The following is a 10,539-nucleotide window of genomic DNA, read 5'->3' on the forward strand; positions in this document are numbered from 1 at the left end:
GTAAATAAGAAATTTAAAAAATATATATATTAGAAAGACTTGAAAGAAAATAAATTCTTTAAGAAACGCTTACAACAAAAAGTTATTCAAACTATAATTTAATTTTACAACAGTAATACGACAATCAGTCATTTAATGTGTTATCTGACACATGGTATATGGCAAAGGTCATGCTTGTAGTATGGGTAGCAGCCATATGGGTATGGCCATGGGCATACCTAGCCATGTCGAACCAAGTTACTGGGTACTGGGTGTGCAAAAGAAAGGTGAGGAAAATTATCCATATATACGCATCGGACGCTGAAAGTAGTGTGCGCGTGTTAGCTGAAACTTGAGCTTGTTCTTTGATTCATTATTCTCTATTGGCATCAACAATGGTGGCTGAAACTCATAGAGAGCTCAGCGTGGTGATGTTTCCGTGGCTCACCCACGGTCACATAACGCCCATTGCTGAGTTCGCCAAAAGGCTAACAAGTCATGGTCTAAAAGTTCTCATTGTGTCGACTCCCCTGAACATTAAGCTGCGAATCAAACGGCAGGTGTGGGATGCGCCAGAGATAGATCTGGTGGAGCTGGCGATGCCCTCCATGGAAGGGCTGCCAGAAGGTGTAGAATCATGCGTCGATGTTATGAAGAGAGCAGACGGGCCATAAATACTGCCTTTGCTCACAGTCACCATGGACCTCTTAGAGAAGCCCTTTGAAGCACTGTTGCAAAAGCTGTCGCTTGACTTTGTGATGTTCGATGTGTTACAATACTGGGTTCCTCGTGTGGATGCCAAGCTACCCAAACCCATTGTCCCCATTTTGTTCATGGCACTGAGAGTGGCCAGCTTCAGCTTTCTCGAAGGCCAGCTAGATGTCACATTGAGAAACCCTAGCCCAGAGGATCTGACCATGGTGCAGGAGCACCTAGGTAGGCTAGTTTGTACCTAGTGCTTCTTTCTTGTCATTTTTTCTTGTAGTTATGCTAGCCACATCACTAGTGGTTTAATAAGATCTAATAGGTCCTTAGGTAAGGTTTCATTAGTTGCTAAGTGGGTTTTTGCTCCTAAGTTGTTGTTATGCGAAAAAGTTGCTCAACAGGGGTTAGGTTGACCAAAGTGGTAGGAAACTTGACCAAGGGTCAAAAACCATCTTGGAATGTCTAAATAAACCTAATATGAACCCTTACCAAGTTTGGTGAACTCATTTGTTAAGAATTTTCAGTTATGGGAAAAATTGCTCAAAATTGCAATTTTACAACTTTTTGCAACTTTTTTTGCAAAGTTGAAAATGAGTGCAAAGAGTTAGTTAGGGGTTTGAGCATGACCAAAATAGGTTGGAGAAACCTATATAAGTCCACTCTTGATTAGTTTTAGGGGTTGACAAGTTTAGTGGCCATACATGTACGGATTTTGTGTGCATTTTTTTCATGGCAGCCACTCGGTAAATGAGCATTTTGGTGTTGAATATGGTTGGAAGTCTAGTTTTTCTTGTTTGAAATAGTTATATGCATTAGTTTTAATCTTTTTCACATGCTCAAGTTGATAGTACAAGCTTTGTTAATACTGTACATAAGTTTTTTTGAAGTTTTTGCCAGTTTTCTAGTTTATAGCAGTAGTTTGAATTAAATGGACTCTTTCTCCATTTTTCACCATTGAAACCTCATGATGTTGTGGGATTTGGAGGAAGATACAATTTATATTATGTTACAAAAAGAAGGGCTCTTAAATGTGAAGGAAATCAATTGCTTGTTGATGCCCTAGGCAAGAAAAGTGTCTTGGCTAGTGGAAATATCGCTGTAACCAGCAACATATCACATGTTGGGTGATTGAAAATGTGAAACCAAGTATGGAAAGTGGTAGGGAATGTTTGTACAGTAATCTTGGTGCAATTGGAGGTTATGGTGTGCTCTAGAAAGAAAGTTATACAAGATTTTGCAAAACCGGGTTCAAAAACTACTTCTAGCTTTAGTTTTTAGCATTTTTGTGTTTTGGGTGTTTGGCATATGGTGGAAGCCTAAACATGGTGGAATAATCTCTATTTTTGAAAAGGGTATTCATATCCCTAATTTGTTTTAGGATTGTATGGTGCAGGAGCACCTAGGAAGGCTAGTTTATACCTAGTGCTTCTTTCTTGTCATTTTGGCTTGTAGTGATGCCAGCCACATCACAAGTGGTTTAATAAGATCTAATAGGTCCTTAGGTAAGGTTTCATTAGTTGCTAAGTGGGCTTTTGCTCCTAAGTTGTTGTTATACCAAAAAGTTGCTCAACAGGGGTTAGGTTGACCAAAGTGGTAGGAAACTTGACCAAGGGTCAAAAACCATCTTGGAATGTCTAAATCAACCTAATATGAACCCTTACCAAGTTTGGTGAACTCATTTGTTAAGAATTTTAAGTTATGGCAAAAATTGCTCAAAATTGCAATTTTGCAACTTTTTGCAAATTTTCTTGCAAAGTTGAAAATGAGTGCAAAGAGTTAGTTAGGGGTTTGAGCATGACCAAAATAGGTTGGAAACACCTATATAAGTCCATTCTTCATTAATTTTAGGGGTTGGCAAGTTTAGTGGCCATACATGTACGGATTTTGTGTGCATTTTTTTCATGGCAGCCACTTGGTAAATGAAAATTTTGGTGTTGAATATGGTTGGGAGTCTAGATTTTATTGTTTGGAATAGTTATATGCATTAGTTTTAATATTTTTCATGTGCTCAAGTTGATAGTACAAGCTTTGTTAATACTGTACATAAGTTTTTTTGAAGTTTTTGCCGATTTTCTAGTTTATAGCAGCAGTTTGAATTAAATGGACTCTTTCTCCATTTTCCACCATTGAAACCTCATGATGCTGTAATATTTGGAGGAAGATACAATTTATATTATGTTACAAAAAGAATGGCTCTTAAATGTGAAGGAAAACAATTGTTTGTTGATGCCCTAGGCAAGAAAAGTGTCTTGGCTAGTGGAAATATCGCTGTAACCAGCAACATATCACATGTTGGGTGATTAAAAATGTGAAACCAAGTATGGAAAGTGGTAGGGAATGTTCCTACAGTACTCTTGGTGCAATTTTAGGTGATGGTGTGCTCTAGAAAGAAAGTTATGCAAGATTTTGCAAAATCAGGTTCAAAAACTACTTCTAGCTTTAGTTTTTAGCATTTTTGTGTTTTGGGTGTTTGGCATATGGTGGAGGCCTAAAAATGGTGGAATAATCTCTATTTTTGAAAAGGGTATTCATATCTCTAATTTTTTTAAGGATTTTTATGTAGGTTTTGTGAGCAGCACACAATTTTAAGTGTTGAAACCCTCTTTTCTTGGTTGTATGATAGCAGCATTTGTAAAAGTCTTTGTGTGAACTTGTAAGATCTTCTATTGAAAGTTGTTTCTTGGCATGATAATGTGAATATGAACATGTTAAGGTAGTAGAAAGGTCTTCAAGGATGAAGGAAGTTGAAAAAACACAAGGTCTATGTTCTAGCCTTCTTTTGGCAACATTATAGCAGCACTTTGCCAACTTGTTTGTAAAGTTGGAAAATATTTCTAAAGTGTTTTATTTTGGTTTCAACATGATTAAAAAAATCTTGATGAAGCATGGGAAGACCACCAAGAACCTCAAGAAAGGCTGGAGAGCATATTGTGGCCAGTTACCTAGGAAGCACCTGGCAAGCTATGTGGTGAACGAAAATTTCAGTCACCTATGAAGTTGTACATTATTTCAAATGGTGTCACAAGGTGAATGGAGTGGATCTTGGACTGATCCAAGGTTGGTGAGTGGGTAATCACCATCAAGGTCAAAGGAATGACCTATAAGCCCTAGGAAAGGACTAGGTAGCAAGAGCAAACCTTGTGGTTACATCAGACCACATCTCCACCGGGATTCCCTTCGCATGACATTCACTTCACCATGTTTCAGGCTCGGAGGGCCATGGAGCTGATGTATAACAAGGATGTAGGAGCTGGGCTTAGCATTGTCGAGCACGCTAGCATCTGCATGCGGGAGAGTTGGGCGGTGGCGTGCATATGAAAAAACAACTATTGTAGTCACTGATTATTAATCTCCTATCATAAATGATTATTAAACTGCTGAAAATAAATTCCTAGCTAATATCAAAAAATAACACAACTGCAACTTCACTTATAAAATACGGAAAGAAATGCGCAACACAATGAACACAATATTTTTGGACAAATTGTCCCTGGAAAAACCCCTAAGGGAAAACCAGTTCTGCAGATGAGGAATTATATTAAACTCCAGCAAATCAAGAGATACAAAATTCCTTGCCTCTTACTAGCAGAATTTTGACAACCTCCTAATTTATCCCACTGATATTCCCCACTGCTATTCCCGCGCTAACACTGCGCCCTTGCTAACATTGCAAGACTGTTTGCTAACATTGCAAACATTTCTCCAAACTTCTTATTCTCCAAATGCCCCCTAGACCCCCTTTTATACTACTCTCATTGGTAAACCAACGACCGAGATTGATTTACAATCAACGGTGGAGATATAAAACAACTTACCAACCCTAACAAAATTGGTTTCTAGTTGCTTCTAAAAGAAGTCAATTATTTAATAAATAATTGTCCTTGCTCTAACCTATTTGTTAGCAAAAACAATTAGATACTAAATAATAGCATATGAACAAACAACTGTCAAAGCTAACAAAACTAACACTCCCTCTTAGCGAGGAAGCTGTTCTGCAGGACACCTAACTTATCTCTGAAGAAGATAAATTTTGTCTTCCCCAATGCCTTAGTCAGAATGTCTGCTACCTGCTCCTCTGTAGGTATGTATTATAGCTGAACAACTCCCCTTTGTACACAATCTCTGATGAAGTCATATCTGATATCTATATGTTTAGACCTATCATGAAACACTGGATTCTCAGACAACTTGATGCAACTCTGATTGTCACAATGTATAACAGTAGTCTCAACTTTCTAACCAAACAAGGCTACTAACAACTTTCAAAGCCATATAGCTTCACATGTCGCCATGCTAGCTGCTATGTATTCTGCTTTTGCTGAACTCAGAGCCACAGACTTTTGCTTCCTACCGAACCAAGATACAACTCCTGATCTCAAGCTAAAACAACACCTTGAAGTGCTCCTTTTGTCTATTGTACTTCTTGCCCAATCTGTGTCAGTATAGCCTATCAACCTGATACCTTCACCTCAAACATATCCGATCCCATACTCGACTATACCACACAAGTAACGTAACACATGCTTAACCGCTATCCAATGCATTCTCTTTGGTTCAACCATGAACTAACTAAGAGAGTTAATTGCAAATGCTATATCTGGCCTAGTGTTGACCAAATATATAAGTGAACCAATCAACTGTCTACATAAAGTGGGATCTACATCCTTCTCCTTAGATGTATCTACCTTCTTCCAATTTGTGATCATGGGTGTAGACATGGCTTTGCAATCCTCCATCTCAAATTTCTTCAAGATTTGAATGCAATATTTCCCTTGACCAAGGAAAATCTCCCCATATGTCTGCCACACTTCCATGCCTAGAAAGTAGTGCATAAGTCCTAAATCCTTCATCTCAAACTCTTCTGCAAGGTTCCTCTTGCAATCTACTATGAGCCCCAGTGAACCTATAAGAAACAGGTCATCCACATAAAGAACAAGAATGATAACCTCACCCCCAACCATCAAGTAGTAGAGGTTAGCATCTGCTTCACTCTTCACAAACTACATTTTCTGCAAGTATGTATCAATGCGCTCATACCGCGCTCTAGGAGCCTACTTGAGTCCGTACAATTCATTCTTCAATTTGCACACGTGGGTCTCTTTGCTATGTGCTACAAAGCCTTCTTGTTGTTCTATGTATACCTTCTCCTTCAACTCACCATTAAGGAATGCTATCTTGACATCCATTTGATGGATTTTCCATCCCATCTGTGCTACAAGTGAGATTATAGCTCATATAGAAGTATACCTGGCAACTGGAGCAAATGTCTCCTCATAGTCTATTCCCTCCTTCTGAGAGAACCCCTTTGCCATGAACCTCATGTTGTATTTCTCGATGCTACCATCTACACTGTGCTTTATCTTATAGATCCAACGTGATCCAACTATAGCCCTATCTATTGGTCTAGGTACTGCCTCCCACACATCATTCTGCATTATTGAAGAATAGTCCTCAACCATAGCATCTCACCATACCTGATGTTCTGCAGCTTCCTGATAGCTAGAAGGCTCACTATCTACCAATTGACTAACTAATGCCACATAGTCATTGAACTTGGCTGGTTGTCTTCGTTATCTAGTACTCTTCCTAGGAGCTCCAACAAACTCCTAAGTATCCCTTTGTGTATCTGGAACCACTTAGTTCTCGCTACCAACTGTAGAGGGTGAAATGTCAACCTCTAAGTCTTCTAGATGCATTTCCTATTGCACCTGTTGCTCCATACTCTGTGAATCTTCACTAACTGAGTCTACACTCATACTGGTAACTGTACTTGAGCTTTGTTGCTCTTGACTTGGCCTTGGAGTTTTTGTTGGCTGCTCACTCTGATCATCTATTGGCAAATCTCTAGATCTCCTGAATGCCTTGTCCTCCATGAACTTGACATCCCGTCTAACAATAATTCTTTTAGTCCCTAGAGTGAAAATCCTATATGCCTTTAAGGTTTCACTATACCCAACAAAGTACCCCCTCTCTGCAGTATGATCTAACTTTGTACGTGTATCTCCAGGAATATGGCAATATGCCAAACTCTCGAATATCTTGAAGTGACTAACATCTTGCTTCTTCCCTGTGAAAGCCTCCTCTGGTGTCATCTTCCCTACCACCTTGTGTGGAACTCTATTCTGGATGTAGACTGATGTATTACATGCCTCTGCCCATTAGTAATAGAGCATGTCATGTTCATGTAGCATAGCTCTTGCTACCTCCGATATAGAATGGTTCTTCCTCTCAGCAACTCCATTCTGCTGTGGATTGTAAGGAACAATCCATTCTCTCTTGATTCCTTCTTTGGTACAAAACTCCTAGAAAACATTTCTTTTGTACTCGCCTCCATTGTCTGACCGAAGAACCTTTATCTTCTTTCCTGTTGAGTTCTCCACAAGAGCCTTGAACTCTTGGAATCAACTGAAAACCTCATTCTTAGTCTTCAAGAAGTATATCCAAGTCTTTCTAGAGAAATTATCAATAAAAGTAACATAGTACTCATATCCTCTGAGAGATTTTGTCGACATCGATCCACAAACATCTAAATGTACTAGATCAAGAACACCCTTAGATCTAAGTGCTCCATGATGAATATGGCCCATCCTCCTATGCCATAGCTCTCCAAGATCTCTAGGATTATTGTTGCTCATAAGTGCCTTAGGAGTATCAAAATACAATCTATAAAGGCGACCACTCCTAACTCCAATAGTTATGGGTGATTTCCAATCCTTGTGCTTAATCAACACATTTGTCCCTCTAAAGAGTACATTATACCCCCTATCCTGAAGAACAGATACAAAAATCAAATTCATACCTAAGCCTAGCACATATAACACATCATGAAGTGGAATTATCTTTCCATTCTCCCTCTGAAACTGAACAATCCCTTTCCCAACAGGGTTGAGTTTGGACAAGTTTCCCATAGAAATCTGGATGTTGGTGTCCTCCTCCTTGTAACTGGAGAAGTACTCTCTAACTCCTGTCATATGAAATGACGCCCCACTATCTATATACCAAACACACTGTGAGGTTGAGCTAACCATACAAGCTATGAATGCGAACTCATCTTCCATTCTACTGGAGAGTTCTTCTGCACTTGCTGAAGCTGCCACTTGCTTCTTACCCTTCTTCCTCTCTGGGAAATCACTGACATAGTGGCTAAAATCATGACATCCAAAGAACTTGACTTTAGAAAGGTCCTTCTTCTTCTTTTCACTTTGTGAATTTTATCCTTTGCTAGATCCCTTCTTTGCTTTCCCTTTACCTGCTAGGGAAACATTATCTTGTTCCACCTCATTTTTTTGACTCTTGTTGGCCCCATTGACAAGACTTAGTCTAAACTCCTCCCGAGTGAAATTAGTCCATAGTCGATCCCAAATCGATAAAGTATCTCATCCACTGACAACTTGACCAAAGACACTCCATTGTTTAGTAAACCCATTTAGGGTTATTCTCACTAGCTTGTCATCACTAGGACTATCTCCAACAGCTGCTAACTCATCCTTGACAATTCTGAGCCTGGTAAGGTAACTTGTGATGTCTTCTCCCTGATTCATTCAAGTATTCTTTAGCTTCTCTCTGAGAATCAACTTCCTGTTGGTGGTAGCATTCTGGTATAGATTCAAAATGGCGTCCCACATTTTCTTCGCCGTATCTAGCTCTGTGATATGTGGATTAATATGATCCTTGACACCATCAAGGATAATCCTCCTCGCTTTGGCATCATCCTTCCTATATGTTGCAAGCTGTGTTGCATCCGTTGGTACAGGTACAACACTGGTAGCATAATCCTCGATACCATTCTCTTCCAACAATAAGGAAATTTTGGCCTTCCAGACACAAAAATTTGAGCCACCATCCGATCTATCCTGATCTCTCAAACCAGCTAAAGCCATCTCAAGGGTTTCAAGCAATAATAAATCTAAAGAGATCAAAATTTCTTTCCTAGTGCAAAACTCTTCTACGTTTAACAATGCTCTGATATCATGTGAGAAAATAACTATTGTAGTCACTGATTATTAATCTCCTATCATAAAAAATTATTAAACCATTGAAAATAAATTCCCAGCTAATATCGAAAAATAACACAACAGCAACTTCACTTATAATATATGGAAAGAAATGCGCAACACAATGAACACAATATTTTCGAACAAATTGTCCCTGGAAAAACCCCTAAGGGAAAACCAGTTCTGTAGATGAGGAATTATATTAAACTTCAACAAATCAAGAGATACAAAATTCCTTGCCTCTTATTGGCAAAATTTTGACAACCTTCTAATTTATCCCATTGATATTCCCCACTGCTATTCCCACACTAACACTACGCCCTTGCTAACATTGCAAGACTGTTTGCTAACATTGCAAATGTTTCTCCAAACTTCTTATTCTCCAAATGCCCCCTAGACCCCCTTTTATACTACTCTCATTGGTAAACCAATGACCGAGATTGATTTAAAATTGACAGTGGAGATATAAAACAACTTACCAACCCTAAAAAAATTGGTTTCTAGTTGCTTCTAAAAGAAGTCAATTATTTAATAAATAATTGTCTTTGCTCTAACCAATTTTTTAGCAAAAAAAATTAAATACTAAATAATAGCATATGAACAAACAGTTGTCCAAGCTAACAAAAATAACAGTGCAATACTTGTCTGGAGGTTGAAGGAGTTTACATGGAGTATTTGCAGAGCCTTATCAAGCGGCCGATGTACCTCGTTGGAATACTCATGCGTAAACTCCCGCCGCCCCCCGTTGATGAAATTTTCTTGCAGTGGCTCGACAGGCAGCCTGATGCTTCCATTGTGGTCTTGTCTTTTGGCAGCGAGTACATCCTCACCCCACAACAGCTTGACGTGGTTTCTATGGGATTTCAAGAGAGCAACGCATCGTTCCTCTAGTTTTTGCCTACTAGAAATGACTTGTCCCTAGGTTTGTTAGATCAGCTCGATGTACGTAGGGAAGTATTAATTTTTGGGAGGGCATAACCATCATTCACTAAGGCTTGATTCCTAGGCTAAAAGTGTTAAGTAGTCGAACTTGACTTAATATTCCAAGCTTAATTTATTCCTTAGTGTGAAATGTTTAAGGACTAATTCCTTTGAAATCACTAGAGATTAACTATTGCTATGTTCCTAGGTGTCTTAAAATCTATTTTGTTTGAATGTGTTCTAATGTTAATTGCTTGATTTTTTATGTAGGAAAAGGGACTAGTGATGACTAAGTGGGCTCCATAGTTATACATTTTGAATCATCATTCTACGGCTACATTTCTGACCCACTGTGGATGGAACTCAATGACAGAAGGCATGAGGTTTGGTGTGCTATTTGTAACTCTTCCAATGCAATTTCAGCAAGGGTTAGCTACAAAGCTTGCACATGAGTTGAAGGTGGGAGTAGATGTGAGAAGAAATGAAGAGGATGGGTATTTTACTAAAGAGGATATTAGCCAGGCAATTAGAATTGTAATGAGTGAAGAAGGAGCACAGATCAAACACAATGCCAAGAAGATAAGTGACACATTGACTAGCAAGAATTTTTAATTTTGTGAAAGAAACATAAAGAACTTTGTTTCTATGCTTATATCCTTCAATAAATAGCTTTCTTAATGGGATGGGCATTTCATCACAATCTTTACAAATCATTAGGTGAATAATGCCCACTATCTTAGTCTTGGGAACTTGAAAATCATAGTGTGTGTTAGATTGTTATATTGTGTTTTTATTTTCTATGAATCAAATTAAACTGTTTAAGTTTATATGATTCTATGGTTTAGTATTTAGTAAGTGGATTGAATAGTGTCATGCATCTATTTGCCTATGCATTAAAAAATGTATGAAGGCTTATATGACTCACCTTATTTGTGTATGG

At 38.5% G+C, this 10,539-nt stretch overlaps 1 pseudogene; it reads left to right on the top strand.

Moving 5' to 3' along the window:
* Window positions 1–374: 374 nt before the first annotated feature.
* On the top strand, window positions 375–10,268 carry LOC149560211 (putative UDP-rhamnose:rhamnosyltransferase 1; annotated as a pseudogene).
* Window positions 10,269–10,539: the final 271 nt, after the last annotated feature.

The sequence above is a fragment of the Cupressus sempervirens genome, chromosome 4 (assembly GCF_028749045.1).
Source record: "Cupressus sempervirens isolate cs-2001-9-10 chromosome 4, ASM2874904v1, whole genome shotgun sequence".
Classification (NCBI taxonomy): domain Eukaryota; kingdom Viridiplantae; phylum Streptophyta; class Pinopsida; order Cupressales; family Cupressaceae; genus Cupressus; species Cupressus sempervirens.